The 259-nt window shown below is 62.9% G+C and overlaps 1 protein-coding gene across 13 annotated transcripts in view; it reads right to left on the reverse strand.

Annotated features, from left to right (window-relative positions):
* The window catches only part of LOC100742314, a 189,628-nt gene that overhangs the window by 110,075 nt on the left and 79,294 nt on the right, over positions 1–259 (reverse strand). The window lies entirely within an intron of this gene.

Consider the following 259-nt stretch of genomic DNA (forward strand, 5'->3'; position numbering starts at 1 on the left):
CGTCACGTAAACGTAAAGCAACACCGCGTCCGCCACGGAGGAGACGAGCGACCGGAAACACCGTGGAAAGCCGCGTACGAGAGGAACACTGACAGCACAAACGATGCACCGGAGAGCCGCGAGAGAGGGATCGAGGATGCGAACGAGAAGCCGGGCTGTTGGCTGACTCGTAACGCGGCGACGGCACAACTGGCATGCGCCTTTTCCACCCTCCTTTCACCCTCCTTTCACCCTGCCGGCTGTCTCGCCCCTCGCGCCG

The sequence above is a fragment of the Bombus impatiens genome, unplaced genomic scaffold (genome assembly GCF_000188095.3).
Source record: "Bombus impatiens unplaced genomic scaffold, BIMP_2.2 scf_0581, whole genome shotgun sequence".
In the NCBI taxonomy this organism is placed as follows: domain Eukaryota; kingdom Metazoa; phylum Arthropoda; class Insecta; order Hymenoptera; family Apidae; genus Bombus; species Bombus impatiens.